The 22,576-nt window shown below is 44.3% G+C and overlaps 1 protein-coding gene across 1 annotated transcript in view; it reads left to right on the forward strand.

Moving 5' to 3' along the window:
• Window positions 1–22,576, forward strand: part of LOC118164008 — a 455,411-nt gene that overhangs the window by 386,733 nt on the left and 46,102 nt on the right. Inside the window, exon 4 of the transcript XR_004749291.1 lies at window positions 2,146–2,275. The gene's annotated coding sequence lies outside the window, so the exon portion shown is untranslated. The remainder of the gene's footprint in view (window positions 1–2,145; window positions 2,276–22,576) is intronic.

Genomic DNA, 22,576 nt, shown 5'->3' on the forward strand with positions numbered 1-22,576 from the left:
CGACTGTCAACATGGGGAAAGTAGGCAGGGAAGCCAATTGTTAAGAACCAAAAACAATAGCGAACAAGAAAGTCCTTGAAGGAATGTGGCACTGGGTCTGCTCTAAGCATGAATTTCTGAAAATGCGTGGCCAAAACAAAAGAAGATGGCAGCAGCATTTCCTATATGTGCTCCTCGTTGTTGGTTATTATTATTCCAATTTTTGACACTTGAATGAAATGTGGTATAATTGGGCTTCAGAGCTGCTGCTTCAGGCGACATCAATTGCCTTCTTTAAAAATGATGATGGCGTTGAGGGAGACTTCTTTTTTTCCTTTTATGTTTTGAAGTTGCCGCACTCTCGGTGCCACTCGTACAATCCGCAAAAGGGGCATTGTACTCCTGGGAGGGCCTGCGAGGCTGGGGACTGATCCCACGAAGAAATACAAGATGCAGAAGAACAGAAAAGTAAACACGCTGTAGGATGTTACGCTAAAGCGAATCCCAAGATATCCCTTCCTTTTTTTTTTTTTTTCTCTGGTTTTTCCTTACTGGTAGTTGAAGCATTTCACTTCCTTGCTGGTGGCACGCAGAGCATCTAACCGTACAGGTGTATGCAACGAAACGCTGTTCCCTGCCCTCCCTTGCTTTGATTCGGTAATCAGTTCCGTCAAGTTGGAAGGACCTTAAGCTGTCACAAAAGGAAAATTGTTCCTTAAACTGTGTTTATTTCTGCTACAAAAACACCTCTGCATCTTTTGTTTGTATTGATAGGTATTCTGCGGGATTTGGTTGGCTTATTTTGACTGGGGCGGAAATGGGATGAGAAGCATTATGTTTGTCGAAGTTGGATTCAGCAGGGAAAAGGAAGATGCATTCGTCATTCTGCTTCTGCATCGAGAAGCAATTCTTTAGGAGGTAGAACAAATCTTTAAAAAAGCAATATTGAAAAAAACTCTAGTGAATAAGAGGAAAACCTGTTGTGGCTGAATCCTTTTCGGGGATAGACCCTACTGGCTATGCTTAAATACCGCATCGTGCGCCCGGCTTCTGCTCCACCCTGACCCCAGTGCAGGGCTGGCTGAGCCCCAGCGCAGAGCAGCGTTTTCGCTCAGCGGCCTGAGGGAAAGCTCAGCGCCCTGGGGCTGCTGGGCTCTGCTGCTCCTGCAGCCTGCCCTGGGGGGTGCCCCCCGCCACTAGGGCTTGGCTGGGAACGGAGAGCCAAAAGAGGTGGAGGGATTTCTGGCTACAGCAGGGGAAGCCTTTGCTTTACCTGACTACAGGTGGAATGGGCGCAGGAGGAGAGGAAGGAAATCAGTTGAGCCATGTCTGTGTAGCTTTAAAAAACAAAATATTTGCATATCTCGAAGGCAGTTTCCCTTCAGACAGACCCAAATGAAAGGTCTGGATCCAAACACCCCCACATGAAGGACCATCTGTACTGCAGCTCTCTTGCAGCCGCCTCATGGAAAAACTGCCAAAGGATGCGCAGGATGAAGCCCTTCTGCCAGGTGCTGCCAGCAGCACTGCGTGCTGGGTTCATTGTCAGGAGGTTCCTCCCCAAACAAAAAGCCCCATATCCTTGCTCAGGTCCTCAGGTGAGCAAAATGTCTCCCCTGGGTGTCCTTGGACAGCGGAGTTTCCTCTTTTGCTAAGGCCTATGTTGATGCATGAAGCAAAGAAAACGATGCTGAGAGAAAAGGAGCCTAGACGAGGAAATGCAACCAAAGAGAAACATCAGTTTGAAGAGCTACAGCTTGTAAACAATAAATGTGTAAACTCCCCTCCACACACGCACACATATGTGCGCGCTGTGTTTTGGGCAGCCATCCTTTTCCTCACCTCTCCTACCCTCTGGCAGGAGTGCCCAGTGCGTGTTGTCCCTTCAGCATTTCTATTTGCTTCTCGCCTGCTCCCTCCCGCAGCGCCCCCCCAGGAGCTGTCGATGTGGCCTAGTGCAGATGCTGTCTCTCTACCATGGGGTGAGACTTGTGCCTTCCTGCCTTTACTCGGTCACACAGACTGCAGGGTCAGAGTGCTGGCAGAGGCAGGTTTTCCCCTTCTCCCAGGGACTACTCCGTTTGATTCTCACCGAAACACCAGACTTCGATTACTGTAAGGCTCTGCCAGACAGTAAACCCCATTTCTTCTTCCTCTTCTTATTAGTGAGATCCCAAGTGGAGGATCCCCTGTGACAGACAGCACTACTGCCAGGACCTGACACGGAGCCGGGGCTGCTGGCGGGAGCCAAGCTGCAGCAGAGCAAGCAGAGAGTCTGGTGCACTCGTATTGGCAGGTAACTCTTGGAACTTCCTTGCCTTAAGACATAATTTTCAGTGCATTTTTTAACTACTAATGATTTAGGATCTTAAACAACTTTAAAATATTCCTTTAAATGAAATCTTTGCAGTTAACCTTTAACTGCTTCCAGTTCACAGAATCTTTTACAAGAAAGGGCAGGAAATCAATAGCTTTAAAAAGCAAAAGCAACAGCCCTAGCATCAGCGTGTGCCATGTCGCTCCGGTGTGCCAGTGCGAGCAATTGCCTGGAGAAGGCAGGAGGTGATGCAGAATAGCCATTCTCTGTATGGATTACTTTTGCATTGTAACTTGGCTCCTGAGGAATGTTACAAGGAAAAAGGGAGGGTGAAGGTTGGTTTCATCACCAAGCCATTATGAAGGGGAACCTGGGGCAAATGATGTTTGTCCATACAGGAATCCCTAAATCCATCAGTCTCTCCGAGCTCATTAGTGTGAGTATGGCAAGCAGAATTTTGACCTGCTTTTAGTGTTGTGCTGGTCCTGGAAATTGTTGCTACTTTTGTCACTCTAATACAAGTACTATGAAACAGGGAGAGATCTAAAATTAAACCAGCTGCTTTTCAGCCTCAATTTCTCCCCCTATGCAAACAAACCAAAACTGCCCTCTCTCCCCCATACGCACGCAGACACCCCCCGTTCAGTAAGTTTTACCTAGTTCGGCTTTTCCATGCTTTTGTCTCAGATGTTCGAAGGTTGGACACAAGGTCATTCACTAACCATTTCATGTGGATACAGCAAGTCACTTCAGGTCTTCTCCCCCTCCCCTCAATTCATCTGAAATCTCTGCTGTGCAGTAATGGAACTGCAAACAGTACAGTAAAGCCCTCATGGTGAAAAATAAAAAAGTGCTCTTGTTCCATAGGAGTGCTGCGAAAGGATGTCCCTGATCGGTGCAAGTCAAAATGGGTTGTTGGGATGTCACATGTTGCTTAGGCAGCAGATCAGTATGAGTTTGATCCCTTTTAAGCAGAAGCTGGGAAGGGGTTAGAAATACTTCTTTCATCAATAATTACAGGAACTTCTGTTCAGCCTTTGCTTCTTCCTAAGGCCCAGGACATACTCCTTTTGGACCCCAGGGAAGGGCAATTCAGAGAGGATATTGTTCACAGATGTCAAAAACCCCGTGCATGTGTCACTCGCCAGTACTGTGGTGGCAGGGCTCTGCCCGAATATCGGTATGGATATGGACTGTGAATTCCTGTGAGTTGTTCTGCCCAGTTTCTGGAACTGACTCCTCTGTCTCTTAAGCAGTTATTTAAATCTATATGCTCACTTTCCCTGTCTGTAAAAATGGGCTGACTGTCCTCACCAGTGTATTTGGAGAACAAATTAATAATGTCAGGCACTCAAGAGGAAAAGTTTTTCAATGTGTATTTGCTCTGCAAAACTGCTCAATATTGTTATTATTTATTATTCTATGGACTCATCACTCTCAGCTCCCTTCTGCCAGAAGCTGCTTTGAAAGATGGATAAGTTGCACAAAAATTATTTTCCTTCAGTTTTCTTTGTGAGAAGGTTTTAAATGTGGCATGAGGGGGGGATTGCTTTTGTGAGGGAGGGCAAAGGAAGACATGCTGCTGTTATGAAATGGATTTGAAAAGGTGGAACCAGGGAAAAACAACTTCTTACCTCAAATTCAGACTGCTGAAATGCCAATTTTTTTACTCAAATAAGAGGCACAAATACATAAGAGTGTAAACAATCCTCTTAATACCAGCAGATATTTTTATAACAGATTTTCTTCCTGTGTTGTCTCTCCCTCCACACTGATGCAGCAGACGTAAAAGGCAGGGACAGCAGTGAATGGGCATCATTACTGCTTGTGAATACTGCATTTGATGTAGCTGATAGATACCACCGTTGATCCTGCTTCACTCTCTACTTCCAGTGACTTTCCATCTGGTGCAACTCGTGCTGTACGCTCCCTCAGGTTTATGTGAAAACTACTGTGAAAGCACAGTCATTGATTTTTGTAGGTTTAGTGCCAGAGCAATTTCAGATGGCACGATGCTGATTTCCTTGACTTTCGCTTTCCTGCTCTTGATACTTCTGTGTCAAACTCAACACCTTTCCCAACACTATCCTCCTCCTCATAATAACAAAGTACTCAGCACCTCCTCCTCCTCACTAGCGCTGTCAGCAGGAGCAGTGGAAGGGTGCTACAGGCGGCTGTGTTTGTTTTGACAGTGCCAACTTTCAAAAGAATCAGCTGAGTTGGTGGGAGGTCTCCGTGTTTGTGTTTCTAAACATAATTGTTGAATCCCTTGTTGGGGATATCTCACCACCGCCGCCACACATCGCCTCTGTAACGGGAGTGGGGAAGTTAACAGCCTGGGCTTGAGATCCCTCCTGTGTTACGCTAGCCATCGTGGTGAAGGATTTCATCTGCCGCAGATCTCTCATGCCCTAGACAGCTAATGACGTGGAGGGTCTTGTCCAGGTCTTCCAATTAGTCTGTGATAATGGAATAAGTCGTGGGGAGATTATTTTCCCGTGCCATTGTAAAAGATCTTCTGAAGGCTCCATTTTGATTTTGCATATGTGACCATTCATCACAGCAAAACTTCCGAGTTAATATGCACGGCCACATCTGCGAGGTCAGGACCAGACCCTGAAGCCGGGCCGTTCGGGCTGCCAGCAGTGGGCTTTGCAAGCAGGCTGAAAGGACAAAGTGATTTTGCCTGAGTTAAAGGACATTGTTATGGAACAATTCTCACGTTTTGTCTCTCTAGTATCGGTGACACAAGATGCTATGATTTATGACGTGGCTCTGGAAACCCTGATTAATTGCCTTACACTGCTGATGTGCAGAAGATGATGTGAAAAGTGTTTTTCCCAAGCGTTTTGTAAAACGTAGTGGGCAGGGAATGGAGAATCAGAGACTGAAGTTCTGACATGGAGACTGCCTGCTCACAGAAAGCGCGTTACATCGTTGTATTTGTCCTTCAACTTCTCTTTCATCCCACTTAAGGGCTTATCTCTCCCCTGACTGCACAGGGAGATCAGAGTCCTCAGCCTGTTCATCTGAATGGTGTCAGAGTTATGTGCACAGAGCAAATGTCTGCAGCGAAATCTCTGTGGCTACTGAGACCATTTACATACAGCAAGTGAGGCTATTTAGGTAGGTGCCAACCTGAAAGCTACTTATTTCTCAGCTCTTTAAGGACTCAGACCTTGAGAGATACCAAATGTAAGTGGATAAATGGCTTTTGCTTGTGTAAGTCCAGTGGCCCCTTCATACAGGTAATTGAAGCAGTCATGAAAAATTGAGACTCTGCCCATATTCCTTTGAAATAAAATCCTGTGCCTTAATCAGCGACTTTCCTGCATTTATCTACATGCCATTGTTTCTTTTTATTTTGCAGCACGTCTGCTCAATTCAGGAGACATTTTTGTTACATTTCCAAAATGTGGGATATGCAGTGAACTTAGCTTTAGAGCTCTAAGTCCTTTTCTTCCCCACCTAAAAAAAAATCCCACCTGCTCTCTCTTTGTGTATTAGCACCCTGCCTTTGGCTGAGATAGGGATGCGGGGAGACAGAGAGTGTATCTGCGAGTGCTTTGCTCACGCTTATGTTCCAAATGAACATGACATTATCTTTGAACTTAAAACCAGTTCTTTGAAAAACTGCATTTTTTACACCGCACAACAGTGTGCCACAGCTTATAACAAAAATGTGTCTGCAGAGGGAACCGAGGTTGGCCTGCGGTGCCTGGATCCGCCTGTTTATCTGTTTGTGTGTAGAGGGACGAAGCCTGCAGTGGTCCTTCCAGAAATACAAGTAAGGCATTTGCTGCACCGGGGCCTGCGGGCAGCTGGGTGTGAGGGGACCAGGGAGGGTGAGGACATCCAACGGGAAGGCTGCAGCCCACAACTCAACATAACGGGGGTCCTCAGACCACAGCCAGCGCGGGTCCTCATCCGGGCAGTGCAAGGGACATACAAGGGGTTGTAGGTTCCTCCTGCTGAAGTCTGGTGGCAACTGAGTCTGGTCTGGGTTTGAGCCGGGACTGTTCTCCCTCCCCACATCCCAACACCTGTGCATTTGCCAGTTTGTGCTCTGATCGTCTGTATGAACTCCTTGGAGACAACATACACGTTGAGGCAGAGGACATATATCTCTGCTCTGTCCTTTGGTGTGTTAGAAGGATAGATATTATTTTGAAAGTCACACTCCACAACAGCCATTTCAGAGGGTGACTCTCAGCTCCTCTGCAAACAGAAGAGAGCTTTGCATACCATTTAATATAAAAGAAGGTTATTTCTTTAATCAAACTATTTGGGGATAGAAAAGTCTTTTATCAGTTTAGAAACAAGGAGGCACAAATTCTGGGGTTCTGTTTTTTCAGTCTGGAATTTCTTCTGTCTCCTTCCGTTGCTCATGTAACTGTTAGGTCTTACTGCTTCTCTTCGGTGGAACAGGGATAGCACTTATATGTCTCTTTAACATTTGGGGTATGTGATCGAGTCTTATTTATAAAATATTCTGTGCACTGTCAGTTGTAAAAATGAAGTGTAAGCCCCAAATATCTCTGTATTATTAATTTTGGCATTAGCAAGACATCTAATTTTTACAGCTGAAGATGGCTTCTCCTTTTTAATATTAGTCCTTCTCATTTCACAAGGTGAGCTGTGTTTCAGCTCTCCGAGGGAAATGGCCTGGAATTCACAAACCAGAGCTGAACAGAAAAAGAAAAAAAGAAAAAAAGAAAAAAAAAAAAAAAGGACAGGAAAATTAGGAAGCATGGCCAAATAAGCCAGGCATATGCCATGTATTTTTCTTTCACATTTCAGTCATGAGTCACACCGTGGTCCTCCGTTCCAGATGAGCCGACTGAGGCAGAAAGAAGAAAAGTAACTCCGATCACATAATAAGCTAGAACTTGAACAGGAATCCAATTAGCTCTTTTGTTTTAATGCTAAACTACGTTGCCTTGACCTCAGCCCACAGGTAGTGTTAACGTCCGTGGCTATTGTCAGGCAGTTGCACGAATGTGTTACAAAATTAAATAATGTGGCATTGTGCTGTATGACTAGCACTTAGGCACTAAATTATCACAGCTCTCCCTGACCTTGGCAGCATCATAGGGTTCATATTTTCAGAAAGATGAATTGTTCTCAGAACAATTTCTCAATGTTTTAAACACACACACTTTTCTTTAACCTTATGGACACACAGTTTCTACCTCCTTGTACTGTTATGATTTTAAAAACACTGGTCCCGGCACAATGCCACCTGAAGTCAATAAAAGGGCTCTTACTGACTTCTGTGCTCTGGTACTTTATACTCACAGGAAACTACCAGACTTGGGCCTAAAATGGGAGAACAAGATGTGTGCAGCTTTATGGAGCACTTTTTTACAGGGTCAGAGAGCAACAGGGCAGGGCAGAATGATTCTCGGGCAAGGCTCAGTAACCACAGGCCAACACGGTCATTTCTGTGTAATGCTCTCAAAATTTGCTTCCAGTTTGGTTCCAGAGCAGGAGCAAAGGACAAGTCTGCATATTTTTGAGTGAATATTAAGACCATATTAAGCAAATTACAAAGTCAGCAAAGAGGCAGACCCCCTTGTTGCCTCCCCGATGACTGTTGATGGTTTTGCTCCCCAGACAATACAGGAAGCCAGACTTGGCACTGGGCAGTGTGAACTTGTCGTTGCTCTCTGCTTTAGACACCAGGGTAGAAGAAGACCTTTGCTTTCCAGCCCACATGCTGGGCTCCTGTGCAGTGCTCAGAGAGCTTCTCCCTGGGGGAGGTTTGTTACAGGTAGCAGGTCCTGAGGCCCTACAGGCATCAGGAGTTTCAATATTAGCAGCGTAAGATTTGCAACAACTTTCTGTCAGGTATTACCACGAATCAAGCAGTCTCCACGTGGACTGGAGCTAGGGGCTCCGGTTTATATTGCACATTTTTGGCAGGTGTGGTTTAGCCCTGCTGTACAATGTACCAAATAGGAACTTCGTTTTGTTGTGGTGATTTATTTTGTCTTCGGTCAAAATTGCTTTGTACTACACATCTGATGTGTGAGCAAGACATACTCTGAAAGAATGTGGTTTGCAGGCCAAGTGCACCTTTGGTCTCCGGGTTCCTCTAGGTTCCCACTGAGCCAAGGAACTGACCACAAAACAGCATTTGTCAGTGCTGTGCCTCTTGCTCATAGGGCCAGCTGGAATGCCCAGACCCAGCGCACATGTGCTAAGGAATCAAAAGGATCGTAGCGTTTGTAATAAAGTTAATAGTGAAAGTGCCACGATGTGCACATTTCTGCTCTCTGCATCTCAAGAAGGGGTATAAACTCTGAAGGCTGGTGCACGTGAAGCGGTAAGATGTGTGCGTTCAGAACCTCATGCCCCTGCAGGAAGTTATGCAGCTCTTCTTCTTTACGGTGCTTCCTACGCGTTGCTTTGAGGCATCTCCTGTCGGCCACTGTCAAAAGCAGAATGGATCATTGGTCTGACCTAGTGCAGTAATCCCTAGGTTTATGTCTTTGTTAATTAAAAACTGCTTTTGACTGTCTGTCTTGTGAATAGAGAGAGAAAAAAGAGAATCAAATCATTTGAACAATTATTAATACAATGTTGAAAACAAAGAAAAGGAGTGGAAAATAAAGATATACTTGTAGCCTTTTCTCGGAGATAGTTTTCCAGTGCAGTGTAACATAAACAGATTAACTGCAGTGTTTATTCAGTGTGAAAAAGCAGTTCCAAGAGCCCCAGGTGCTTGCCAAGTCCATAATTGTACCTCCTTAAATACTTTCATTACTTGGAAGTACAATAAGAGAAGCAGAGACACATGCTTTCTATTTTCTTGTCAACAAAACACCTCCAAGAAATTAAACTCTATTCTCGCTAGAAATTTTCCGCAACATTTTTTCCCCTGGTCTTAAGAGGAGGGGAAAAATGCCTCCGAGATGACGGCAGAACGACACCCCCTTGGAGGGATTTCTACATGCGGAAAGAGAGCGACTGAACTGAAACAGTGAGAGTCATGTTTATTAAAGTTCAATTAAATTGTGGAGGACATTAAAGAGGGTAGCATTTAAGCATGGATCTGGATTTGATGTCCTACAAACAGCAAATAAAGAGATGTTCTTTACTGTAGAGTTTGGCTGTACTGCTGTCCTCACAGCAGAGCTGGACTGGACCAGGCAGTGAATGTCCAGAGATCATTTACTTGCTCACTCCACCAGAGCTGGCAGTCCTCATGTGTTCAGCAGAGACAGCTCAGGGACTGGCTCCTGTGCTCATGTCCACATCATGCTTTAGCTGCCCCTGAGGCTTTGTCTCCACTCTTATTTCTCCGTCTGCCCACTGGCTGACCCATAGCCACGGGTCAGGCGGCCACAGCCAAAGACCTTCTGTATCCACCATCAGCTTTTGGCTTTTTCTCTGCCTCCTGTGCCGGATAGGTTTGATAATTTCATCCAGTTGTTGAACTCAGAAATTTGTGCGTGGAAGCAGCATGGTACCTTCTGGAGAGGTGTGGCTATTACCTTGGAGATGTCTGCGATAGATGGATGACCTCATTGCTTTTTAAAATATGGATTCTTTGGGCAAGCCAACTGCTTAGCCTGTATGTGATATGTCTCTTCTCCTTCAGCTTTGTCTGCTAAGTGAGAAAAAGGCAAGAACCTTCAAAGGTGGGGCAAGTTCCTTTCTTCAGCCTTGTCCTCATGTCCTGGTGTGGAGCTGTTGTTCTGCCCTCAGCTAAGGAACAAAATACCGCCTTGGAATGCAGTTGAAGTGTTCCTTCTAACTGCAGAATGGTAAAATTGGGCACGATTACATGCCCACGGGTCATCTGCAGATAAACCTAGATGTAATCTGATCCTCAGCTCTATCCAAGCCTTATTGTTTGAGGAATATGGGCAGACATTTTGGGTTGAGAGCTTTGTGTTTTTCAGAATGCCTTAGTCAAACAAAACTGCGATTCTGAGCTTCTCCCTCCTGCACGCCTGACATATGCAGTCTAACTCAGCTCTTGGGGGAAAGGCGTGTGGCGGGTGAGATTTCTTCTTCATATAAGTCAGGGAAAAAAAAAAAAAAAAAAAAAGAGTAAACTTCTGCTTCAGAAATTGCATCTGAACACAAGTGTAAAGAGAATTGCTCATCTCACAGCGAGAACAAGCCTGTACAGTTACACAAAATTTGGTCTTGAGAAAGGCAGTCTGAATATTTTATTTATTCCTCTCATATCCCTTTATGTCTCAAGCCTTGATTACATATCTAAAAAGAATTTCCCTCATCTTTTTTAAGGGAGGTTGTGATGTGCTGTGTTGTCTCTCTCCAACTAGTTTCTTATTGCTCTAACCTGTGGTAATGAAAAGCGCCGCTTTCTCCGCGCTCAGTGGTAGGTGAAAGGATGATATCTATCCGATGATCTTCGTAGGAATTCTATTGTATCATTATATGATGCTTGGGGTGATATCGAACAATGCACACCTGAAATCTTAAAATTCCTCTTTTCTTCCTGGAAGGGGGGTCTTTCTCTCGGAGGATCTTAGTTCGGAAGTAGCCCCTGCAGGAGAGCCGAGACAGAGAGGTTCCCGGAGAGCGTTTGTAAGGAGAGATCCCCCTTCCTCGGTACCCACGGAGCCCGGAACATTGTGATACGCTCCAGTCGCAGACCTGGGAACACAAAGTGTGAGAAGACACTTGCCAGCTTTATTTCCCTGAATGCAACAGCCCTTTTTAGTGGCAGAAAAATGTCTGCGTTTCCACATCAGTTTAATAGTTTGCCTGTAGATCACATCCCTTCCTATCACAAAGAAATCATTTCATCCTGCTGTGTAATTAATACACATGTACAGTGTGGCAAACATTTTCCTGTAGACTGCTTATTTTGCCTGTAAATTACAGGAAATCCTATACAATACACCTGGGAGCCTTGCAGTTTGAAATTAGAATACAAACCATCCCCACCTCCTCCTGCTTGGCCAGCTTACCAGTCAGATTTCCAAACTCTTTTTTTTTTGGTTTCGACATGTAATAAATTTGGATAGTGACACACTTCTCTTCAGCTTAAAATTAATACCGGTTTTAATTCCAAAATGAAACCAGTTTATGGCTCATTGAACTGCTACAAAGGGATGAAACTGCATGGAGGTTTCCAGTTGTGGGTTTTGTTCTGCCACACATGCACCACACAAATGTGTAACAAAATCCCTATAGTTTAAGGTATATTGGCAGTAAAATCAATGTCCAAGCCTACGTTCTGTGTGATGTCACATCCATATGAGCCCTGAGATAGTATTAAAATAGCAACAGCTGTTACTTGTTGTACACACAGACTTTTTAAAAGGAAGCTCCACACTTCCCCTCCTCCGCTGGTACGCTGTGAATCTCGGTGACAAAAGGACCTGGCAGGAAAATGACGGTGCTGACTGCCGGAGCGTCGTAACCACCAGTCCTTATTAGTTTGGTGCAGACTAATTGCAGGGCATTACCTTCATTTCACGTATTCTTGGTCTGTGTGGGCAGAGGGATTTCTGCCAGCAAGGGGGGCAGAAAACATCTCCATCCTCCTGCCAGTTTATGACCTTGGTGCTGCAGAACATGTGGCTTTATCTCCGGCTGTTGAATTCATGTTCCAGTTTGGGAAGGGTACAGTAGTCTGGGGAAAAGGTAGCTTGTGGCTCTCCTGTGCTCTGGGGGCTGCTGACGGCTGTGGCAAAAGCTGCTTCCCCAGAGCGCTCTGCCAGAAATAATCACGTCCCTACAGGTGAGAGAGGTAATTCAGTGTCTTTGAAGCTCTGTTCTGGCTCTCGCTCCTTCTCTCTTAAACCAGGAACAGCAATTGCATCTGTTTATTAGCGCGCATCAGAGACCAGCAAATTTCCATCACTAGGAAGAGCTGTTCCCTTTAACAGAGGCAGACCAACTTCTGCTCTCTGTTTCATCAGGGTAAATCTAGTCTAAGCCAAGGCTCGCACTGGATAACGGTTGATTTGCCTTGAAGTTTGGTGGTGCAGTTCAACAAAGGTAGGAGAAAATCAGAACAGGTTTTGCCTGCCGCTTCCCTGGGTAGCTGTGCTGGGCAGAGCAGTCCCGGCAGGTGTTCCCCATAGCTATGGCTGGTGGATCAGGGTGAGGAAGCAGTAAAGTGCAGCAGAAAAATAAGCCATTGCTGGTTGAATGCTGTATTTTTCTCCTTCTATCAAATGAACTCTCCCAGCGCTTTAGTAAGATGTTATTCACAAGTTTGGAATGGCAGTTTGTAAGCACGTGGGGATTCAGCTGAGCAGGCAGATCTGCTTCTTGGGGTCTAGGCTTCATCACTGGCTCTGTTTAAAAAAATCAGAAATGTCAAATGTTGCTCTTTGTAAGGCTTCTGAGGCACTGTTGTCATTGGAAGCTGTTACTTTAAAGCTGTGATGTCACAGTAGAGGAATATGATGTCAGGGTTGTAAAAAAAAAAAAAAAAAAAAGGTAATAAAACTTGCTAAAATTCCTTTCCACTTTTGGAAGTTTCTATATTCCATTCAACAAAAAATACTTTGTTCTCTTTCCTGTGACCTTCACCTTCTTTATAAGTACCCCTGCCAAGAGCACTAAGGGTACACAGGAACCACCATTCCCCATCTCCCTGTGGGAATATAGCTACCTTTTATTACTGGAACTAGTTCTTTCTTTAATGGTTTAGCAGTAAAAGTTTAAAAAAAAAAAAAAATGGAGTGTGAGAGAGAAGAAGAAAGTGGCCTTTTTAACTACTACGAGAGGTACTAAATAGTCAGCCAACCTCTGGAATCACTTCATGTTTTCCATGGAGCTGGGTAAGGAGTGTTATGGAGTTTTTTTTGAGTAAAGTTTATTGAAACTTCACAGTAGGACTACAAAAATGTGGATACTCTGATTGTTGTTGTTTAATAAGACTCAAGGCTCCTGGCTCTACCTCACTTTAATGTCTTATTGCTCCCTACATTTTCTCCAGGATTTGAGTACATGTTTTCTGACAATCATTCACATGAATATCATTTTGTCTTGTCCTGCAGGGCGCTATCAACACCAAGAGTTATTAATCTGGGCTGTGACTATGGAACTGCAACTTTGATTTGGACTGTTAGTTGCGAAAAGATAAATTCTGGTTTAGGCATCAAGTACTTCCTCCTCCTAATAACAACGGAGTCACTAGCTTTGAATTTTTGGACTGTTTCCATCCTTTTACATGACAATGGCTCTCACCAGGAGCGAGCAAAGCAATTAGGAATAGATGAAATGACTCAAACTCCCATTAGGCTTAAACTGAGCCTAGGAGTTTGCTGAACTTCAGTCTTTTCCTTTATTTCCTCTCCATGTTTTTTCTTCCTGCCTAGCTGTCTCCTGTGAGGCTCTGCCACTGCTTCTGCCAGTGGAAGCAGGGGTATTTAAAACAGTACGAAACAGGTAGAGAAATCAGAACTGCAAACACGTCTCATTTTATAAGTCAGAGAGTCCTAAATAAATATTGGTATTCTTGAGCTCACTGGAACCAAATTCCAAACCTTCTGGTCTTGACTATTGCTAATTCTTTTATTCCCTTGGTAATGTTGAAAATTAACTAATGTTTAATCATAGTTTGCTCTGTCCTTTCTTGCTCTGCCTGAAGGCTTACTTTGGACATGGGCTTGACAAAACTCTATTAAAAAGCTGGTTGAGTGAAAGCTGTCCCTGTGCCTCGCACCATGGTATCCCCTGTTTCAGGGTGCTGGGAGTTCGAATCACGGGTCTGGAGTCTCGCCCAGCTCCACAACTATTTACTCAAGGTCTAACAAACCCCACTTTTTTGCAAGTGATGTTCTTACCAAGGTAGAAGCGGGTTTTAGGTGTTGTTTGATAACAGTTTGTAAGGACAGGCTTTCGGGACGTCTCAGACTTTGTCACTAAGGAAAGATGACGTGTGCTCATGTGTTGGTCGTCTTCCTGACGGGGCACTCCTTCGTCCACGCACCCTGCCTGTGATGATGCGGGAGAGGCCCCGTACTCAACAAGTTGTTACCGTACCCAGAAATTTCTGTGTTGAATCTAGGCCGTATTTAGAGCTGCCTGTGGAAAGGGAACGGTCTGGGTTGTGTTCATCTGAGGAAGAGAAATTAGCACTTAGTGACAGAAAAACCCAAGACAAAACATACATTTGTTCAAGAGTGTTTGCTGAACCTTGTTCTCACCCAGGTTTGGGGGCAATATTTTAGACAGAGATTCTTTGATGATGCTGTGGACATCAGATTAAAAGGACAAGTAAAACAAATACGTTTTCTCTGTGTTACTGGTTAGATTATCTTGTTTAAAATAACAGTGTTATCATCTAGCTATTTTTGTAACCAGCCTAGAAATGCCAGAGGCTCAGCAAGCTTGGTAGTTCTCGTGGTAGGTGAAAGAATCATGATAGGAGTGGATATTCCCAACCTCACACAACTCTAATTAAGAGTAATTCTCAGTAATGGACTTTGGCTGCAGGCTAAATAAATACCACTCCTGAATATTTTTCTTAAATCATGCAGAATTGCGTTAATTGAAACTTTCACATCTTCTTCTAAATTGACCAAGTCTGTGCTCTCCAATTTCTGTCTTCTTGTGTGTGCTAAGTCCATCTGCTAGCAGCAGTGCAGTTAGAGGCATGGCTGAATTTTCTCACAGATCTTTTCTATACAGGGCCACATACTGCCTGCCCCCAAAAACTGTCTTTGGGCTGAAACATGACATGCAAAGCTCCTGAGAAAATAAGATCTGTGTTTTAGCAATTGACAAATAATTGTATCTCTGCTCCTTTCTGAGGTACCAGCTGCAACTGCAGCTCTTCCAGAATTTCAGGCACAGGACAGGAATGAAATGGGTTTTAATATTAACATTAGCTTTCTGAGGACTGAATTTGTAGGCCCTTGGTTTTTCCCTAGGCAAGCTTATTTTGGAGTTAATTTCTCAAGAAGAGAAGGAAGTAAAATGACTGAAATATGATTTTGATAGAAGGACTTACAATGAATGATGAGCTGAGCAGAGGGGGACATCTGAGCCCAGCTTCTCAGCTCCTGCAGCATTGGTCTCCTTTCTCCATCTTCTGTATCCTTCCATTTGCTTCCACTTTCCCAGCCTCTCTCAGGCCCTCTCAGCTCACATTCCCTTGAACTTTGTCTAGGATTTCTGCCTTTAACAGCCTTCTTCCCCTGCAAGTTCTGCCAGATCACTGAGCTCCTCATCTTCTTCCTCACATCATGGACCTCTTTTGTGGAGGTATTTCTCCTCCTGCCCTCTTCTAGCTCTTCCTCACTTCTTCGCTTTCCCGCTTCCTCTTTCCCTTCCTGCTGCATTATCTGCATCGCCAAGGCTGGACTCCCTTCCCCTTTGCACCTCAGCTTTCCCCAGGGGAGAGCTCCTGTCGCAGCGGCGCTGTGCCGTCCCAGCGATTCCCGATTCCACCTGCGCTGTGCGCGCCGCGTGCTGACACCACGGTGCCGTGCGCTTGCTTTGTGAAGCCCAGGGGAGTCACAGGGGTGGAGAGTCTCAGACTAAGAGAGGGTTTGATTTTGCAGCTAAAACACTTGGGTGAATTTTAACTTATTTTAACTTATGTTCCCAGCCAAGTGCAGGGAAACAAGGAAGCACAGCAATGGTAGATGGCGAAGGTCATGAAAAAAATCAGCAAAGTCTAATTCTGTTGCGCAAAGTACACTAAGTGCATGCAGGCAGAAGGCTGGTGGTTCTGGAGAACAAAATGGGGGGGGGGGGGCGGGGGGGAGAATGGCTGTCCTTGTCAAGCAGGAGGGGACACATGCACCAGGAAATTAGCAGGGATCTCAGGTTTCTGGTAATTGTTGCCAATAGCAGAGGAAAAAAATGCAGAAGGAAAGAAAGGGACTTAAGTGTGCTTAGCACGGGAGATTAAGACCAGGTTTCCAAAGGCATAAGCCATGCCTTCCCCTGCGGGCTGGCAGACACACGTCACGCCACAGACTTTGGCATATGAGCATGGAGACTTGCCTTTGTGCTTACCGTGGTAGGCAATGGCAGTCCGTGGATGGTTCCCCACCTAGACTAGCACTTGCACTTGGCTATCTTACACCTTGGAGTCTCTGAAAATTCTGGAGGCACATTTTGGAGGCAGATTTTGCTCCGAGAAGCCTGTCTCCTTTGTGCTCCTCCAGAAGAGCAGATCCAAGGAGAAAGCTGGCTTCTGAGGAGGTCCCAGCAGCTCAGAGAAAGCAACTGGTGACATAGGGCTGTCTCTAACCATGCAGTGCAGTGCCACCCCCGGTCCTAGGTGACCCCTAGGAGGGGCAGGCTGTATCTCGCCCAGACACTGCTCCAAAAGATGCACAGGGCAAATCAGGTCTCCCCTGGCTCTCATTCACCCTGAGGGGGGGAATACGGGAGCGGTGTAAACATGTCTTTGTCTGGCTTTTCCGTAAGTATACAATGCAGCTGCAGCAAAAGGTGCAGCTCTAGCTCCTGAGTATTACAGTCAGAGCAAGAAGCTAGAGAACAACAGGGGCTGTCGTGGGCATGCCTGAATGCCAGGCATGGCACCGAGAAGTTAAGGATGCTGCTTAAATCGTAACAGAAAACTTCCCTGCTTTAGTGGGTTCGAGTCAAACATCAGCTGGTATTCGATCAGAAGGTGCCTTGGTTTTTTATTACTATTATTTTTAATGTGGTTTAATTATACTGAAATGATATTGGGGGCTCAGTAACCAGTGGCTTGAAAATTAACTGAATTATGAAAGCTGAAATGTTGCTGCAGCATCAGTTAATGACAAGGTCGCCACCACTGTCATATTCAAAAGAAATGTCACACTTGAGTGAGGCTGAGATGGCTGCACTGTCCCATGGTTCCAGGTAGAGAAAATGAAGCAAGGGCTCCTTGGGTACTGTTTTATCCCATGTTTGAATCTAATGCATTCTTTTTTCAGCTCATTTTGGTTCTGCTGTGTTCCCTCAACATATGGAGTCCCTAGACATTAAGCCGTAACATGGAAACTTTGGGGGCTGGGAATTACAGATCATGAATAGATTGAAAAGTCCCACTAAATGCTCCCTTGGGTTGTTTGTGTAAGGATTAATTTTTGTTGTTTCTGCCTTTTACAAAAATCAAATAAGTCTAGAATTATTTTGCCTTACAGGCTGAAATAGGGAGCAGTCTTTTAGCATGCCCTGTACACCAGCACAAAAGCGCAGGGATGCAAATCAGCAACTGCCTCAAAAAGGTTCTGTAAATTGAAACGGGAGAAGTGTAAGATCCTGGGAAAAAAAAAAAAAAAAAAAAAAAAGGGAAAAGTAACTGTTAAATACCTGATGTCTGCACACTGATTTAAAGTCCTGCTTTTATAATTCAGTGTAAGTCAAACCAGAAGATAATGAGATTGCACTTGACCCTGTGGTACTGAAGTCAGTGTGAGCAGGATTAGTCCTGGCATTGTTCAGCCGGTGGTGAGGTACGGAGGAGATTACTCAGAGCCTACTCTCTTGTCTGAGCTTGCTGTGTGACCACTCGGTAAGGCTGAAATTAAGCAGTACCCTATTTGTCTGGTACATACTGGCAAAATGAGTTACTGGCATGTTTAGGAAAATAAGAGTATTTTTCAGAACTGAAGCCATACTTTGACCCAAAAACTAACCTCAGCCATAAATAGGGCACGCACCTTGTTGGGAGCAAAGTGGAACAGTAACCCAGCTGGGAGGGTGAATGGCTGCTGACTCCCTAAGCTGCTTCAGCACAAAAGCCAACAAGGTACTTTCACCAGGTATTAGTTACCAGCAGGTAGGTGGTAACAAGCAACTGGAGGGCCTTAAAATCTTAGCCCACGCCAGCTATTTGCACACAGAGTGTCTCTCTGTGTCGTTAGACTGAAAGAGGTCAATGCACTTTGCTTTCCTCCCTCAGCCTCCCGTCACAAAGCCTTAGCTGTTTGAAGCCCTCTGTGAAACTGCACTACATCTGGCCATCTGCACTGAACCTCCAGCCCATCTCCCTTCCCAAGCCTTCCTGGGACATCAGCTTATTTGCTGTGACTGCCAGAGAAAACAGTGTTATCCTCTCAGTTACTCCATGCTAAGTGCACCTGTTTTAGAAATTACCCATTTTATACAATGATGGCTAGAACAGCTACTGGAGCCTATCGTTAAGTTCCTCAAATATCAGAAACCTTGTGTCAAAGATGTTGAGCAGCAGCCCTACAGCTGAATAAGAAGTACCAGAGCCAGTGGCACATTGCAAGGCATGCATGGTACCATTACCCACAGAACAGGTTGCCTGTGAGGAGAGAAAAGGTTTGGGGAGCTTCTTTTCTAACTTGTGTCTAAAAACAACCACCACCACCAATAGAAGCAGAGTCTTCCTGCTCGGACTCTGAGTCAGAGACAAATTTTTGGAATATGGAGAGACTCTGGCAGACACTTAGGTAGAATTGCTCGGATTCATCCCAGTACTCTCCATGGTTATTTTCAGATCTGAGCTGATTTCTGCCCAGACCTCCTTGCTCTCTCTTCTGAAGGACCAGACACCTGCTGGAAAATTCCTACTGGAAATTCCAGCGAGAATGGTGATGATCTTCAATAAGGGAATTCTTTCTTTTTTAACAGTTCCAGCTCTCATTGAAAAATGAGAGCAATTCTTTTGGTTAGTGCTTCATTTGACCTCCACTAGCGTTGATCTGAGTGAACGCAGGATGGAGAAAACGATAACCTCCCTTAGAAGCACTTCCTACAGATAGGCCTTCCGCAGTGCTTATCTCCTCTGCTCGTGGCACATATTTTCTTCCCCTGTTGCTGTGCTAGGCTTAGAGCAAAGAGTGGATGTTTTCAGCCTTCCCCATGCTGTGAAGTACTGCTCCGAACTGGGAGCACCTCAAAAGCTGCTGTCACTAAGCCAAGGCTGACTCTGTTGTGCCACCCATTTCCATTTTGCCAGTATGTGCAGTGAGGGAGAGGAAGGTCAGGGTGATCTGGTGCTGTAGAAAAGGAGCCAGACAATCTAATAAAACAGAATTGTACTTTGATAATAATAATAATAACAATAATAATAAACAATAACCAATTATTTAGCCGAAACATCTTGCTGTTGCAGGACATCTCAAGCTCAACAACCCAGTTGCATCTACTCTTTATGTAAGCTACTTGGGTTACTGTTAGCTGTTCATCAGTGCACCTTACAGCTCTGACCGGTTCAGTCAACCATATTAATGAAGACATTTATTTTTTTCTAACCGTAACTAAACTGCAGAGGGATGGAATTCCTACGCATTCGAGAGCCCCAGCATTTAAAGAACGCAGACATTTCTTTCATCAGACAAATGCATTTAAAACTGTGTCTGTCGTTTCTGTTGCTACCCACTTACCGATTTTTGTAAAGAGCTGTAGTTCCAGCTTTATCTAGATTTGCTCTGAGCTTTTGTGAGCAGGAGCTATTGCTGTAAGCTGAGAAGTGTTAGAAGCTGCCCCTTGTAGGATAACAAAGTGCATCTTCAAGTAAAGAATTTGGAAGATTTGGGCTCATAAATTGTTTTTATCTGAACTCTCCAGTCCACACAAACCAATATTTTTTCATGTTCAGTTACTCTCCAGACAGGTATATGGTTGCAGTTCTCAGGCTTATAAAGGAAACACGGTGTACAGAGCGCTGAAAAGGGATATAGCAGAGGCAAACAGATCCAAACCACATGCGGAGGCGTGTGTGTGTGTGTGTGCGTGTAAGCTTTTGCGTCTGTTGAGATATTTATTTGTCTCCAAAGCTGTGTTTTTTCACTAGGGGTTCAAATTTGGTCAAATCACAACATGAAATGTGGAAGGTGAGCTTGACTTCAGCTGTAAGTAGGATCTACGTGTCTGGCAATTGCCAAATATATCAGAGAGCTTTCTCTGCTTGAAATCAGCTCTCTTCTTCTTAATGGACAGGGAGCTAGAAATCATGATAAGAACCCCTTCCACTCCTGAGTTTTTATGGGTAGTCTCTCCATAGTTAATAAATGAGTTGGGCTTGATGGAAGTGTGTTACAGTGTTTTGGTTTCCAGTCCACTTGGGGCCCAGGGCTGCATTCTTCTTGCTCCCTAGACTCCCCTTGAACTAAATGGGAGGTGTGGGTGAACAAGATCAGACCCCTCGTCTGCAGACACTGAAGCCACATGCAGCCTCCAGTGACCTCCCTTGCTTTCCGCAAACACTAAATTCATTGCTAGTTTAAAAAAAAGTGAGGCACTTCAGCTTCTTTTCAAAATAGAGAGAAACAATAGGGCACACTGTAGTGAGTTCTCAGTCTTTTATCTTTCTACAGATTCAACCACAGTATTGATTCTTTATTGACCTAAACTGTCCTAAGCGTGGCTGTGGTTTTTTCTCATACAGTCTATGGGAGAGTTAAGGCAGCTACTACTTTAATATTGATTTTTGTGAAAAAGGTGCAGGAAAGGGGGCAATTTGTGTCTGCAGTTGCTCTTCACTATAAAAGATACCATTGTTAGGAGCTTATAGCATTATATCAAGGGTCTTAATCTGTAGCAATCTTTTTTTACAACTTAGAAATAGGCTTGGGCAAATGTGTTATTGGTGTTAATGATATTTTGAAGTGAAGAAAATTTGTCAGCCTTTCTAAGTAAAATGCTCAACTTAACCATTTGAGAACTTGACAGGTTTGTTACATCTGTTTGCAGGAATTATGTCTTTTGTTCCCCTGGAAAAAAAAAAATAATAATGTCTGTTTGAATAAACAGTGATAATAATGTTATCTGAATAAATCTTTAATAAATTGAAATTATTACTGCAGGCCTAAAGAAGTGGTAAGTTTTGACAAGAAGGGCATTATCATCTAATTATGCTTACTTTATGAAAGAGAGGGGCAAGGGCCAACCTGTGAGCTGTCTTAACTACAGTAATAGAGTGATCCCCTCTGCAGACTAAAGAAGGAGCCATCAGACAACAATAAAACACAGGCAGCACGCTGCAAATTGTAACCGAAGCCCTGATTCACACAGATACACCATCTTAATTGTCAGGAAAACGAGCAGAGCAGTGTGGTAAGCGCATGGCAAAAGAGCCTTTGCTAAGTGGATGAGAGAATCCTGTGCCAGATATTGTGGGGTATTCCTAAAGGTTTCTTTAATTATCAATTAGTCACTACTGTACATTAGCTTCCTATTGGCTAAGTGCTCGGCATAAGGGTCCGTATCAGCATTTGCAAACAGGTGTAAAGATGTAACTGGTACATAAATTGCCTTCTTCCTGCGGGCACCTGGTTTGCTAAGAACACTTAAGATATTCCAAGAAGACACCTGCTAGCTGCTCTATTGGTGTCTCAGATGCTGCTGTTAGCCTGATCTAGCGTTGAATTGTAAAGAGCTCTGCCTGCTGAAACATCTTGGTTTTTTCATACTAGAAGTGCAAAAAAACAGGTATGCTAAGTGGAGTAGAACAGAAGTATTTACCTGCCCCTCCGCCCCCCATGTGTTATGTGTGAGCTGGTGCATGTGGTTTTCCTCTAATACCAGCTATTTAATTTTTTCCTTACAGGGAATCAATAAACAGAAAAATCATTGTCTGCTAACGTTCACAAGCTTTTTGAATGTTTGATATGTTTGGCAAATAAGACTGACTTGCTTAAAACCTCCACTAGCTACATTTATTTCACAGAAGGAAAAATAATAAAAGAATTGATCATCATCATCTGCCAGAATTAACAAAGTAGCATAACTCTTGCTTGGCTTAGATTAACTATTGGATTTGGAAGTACTGTCTCCAAAAATCAATTCTCTTGTGTGTATACACATAGTTTTCTTTTGCATATATATAATATTATATTTTAAAATTGTTAATCTAGGCCCTCTCCTGCATGTACTTATGATATATGTTTATTCATATGCACCCGACTGCATGTGTTTGAGTTTTTTTTTTCCCATTAGAATCTTGTCTCATCTAGCATTCTGGACATTTTAAGGCTGAAGCAACACTGCAGTAGGGAAAGGCATTGTCTCTAATCCCCTGCAAAAGTCTGTCAGACCTTTTGGGCTCCACCTTTACCGGCATCAGGAGGTGCTTCCAGAGCTATTCACAGCAAAGGCAAGGACATGGGCAAAGAAGGGACTTCTCGTCTTTGTCTTTTGTCAGCAGCTCAGCAGCTCTAGGGGGATGATCCCAAAACTGTGCAGCTTGTGGCAAATATTGGGCAGGTACATGGAGTCCAGACTCTCGACTCAGAGGTGTTACAAGTGACTGAGATGGCCTACAAAGACCATGGCGTACGGCTTTAGTAGCGGGGAGGGCTACAGTCACACCCGCTCCCCATCTTTGTTCCCCATAAATATCTCACATCTCCCTTT

The sequence above is a fragment of the Oxyura jamaicensis genome, chromosome 3 (genome assembly GCF_011077185.1).
Source record: "Oxyura jamaicensis isolate SHBP4307 breed ruddy duck chromosome 3, BPBGC_Ojam_1.0, whole genome shotgun sequence".
In the NCBI taxonomy this organism is placed as follows: domain Eukaryota; kingdom Metazoa; phylum Chordata; class Aves; order Anseriformes; family Anatidae; genus Oxyura; species Oxyura jamaicensis.